The sequence below is a fragment of the Arachis ipaensis genome, chromosome B03, assembly GCF_000816755.2.
Source record: "Arachis ipaensis cultivar K30076 chromosome B03, Araip1.1, whole genome shotgun sequence".
Classification (NCBI taxonomy): domain Eukaryota; kingdom Viridiplantae; phylum Streptophyta; class Magnoliopsida; order Fabales; family Fabaceae; genus Arachis; species Arachis ipaensis.
In genome coordinates this window covers 78,423,641-78,424,184 of record NC_029787.2, presented here as the reverse complement: position 1 = coordinate 78,424,184, position 544 = coordinate 78,423,641, and positions in this window count along the sequence as shown.

Below are 544 nucleotides of genomic sequence, written 5' to 3'. Positions count from 1 at the left end.
GTCTCTATAGCTTTGTCCCACTATCATGTAGGAAAAACCAATCTCGAAGTGTGTTCGGAGTTTGAAGAATCCAAACAAGAGCAAGATCTTCGTGTGGAGGGCACTACATGAGAGGCTTCCCATTCTCTAACTCATTCGCTAACGATTCCCAGCCACACTAGTGGCATGTAACTGCACTTGATGCTAAACAGAGGAGGAATCAACCCTGCATTGCCTCTCTAATCCACTGAGTGTCTTGCCTGATGCACAAAATCACACCTCTATTTGGCCAATGATGGCTAGAGGCAAAGACGCAACTTGTACAGGAGATGGAAGGTGAGCGTAAACTTTCTCTGTTTACCTTACTTTGCTGGAACATTTCGAAAGCTAGAAACCGCCTTGTCTTTAATCACGGACAGAGAGGTTGTAGAGGCTGCTTAATTCGGGAATCACTTGAAGTAATTGCTTCTTTCCCAAATTTAACTTAATTTGTTCTAAACTTATTTAAGTTTTTTACTTTTTGGTTTCTCATGGTATACCAATATGGCAATCTAACAACTAATTT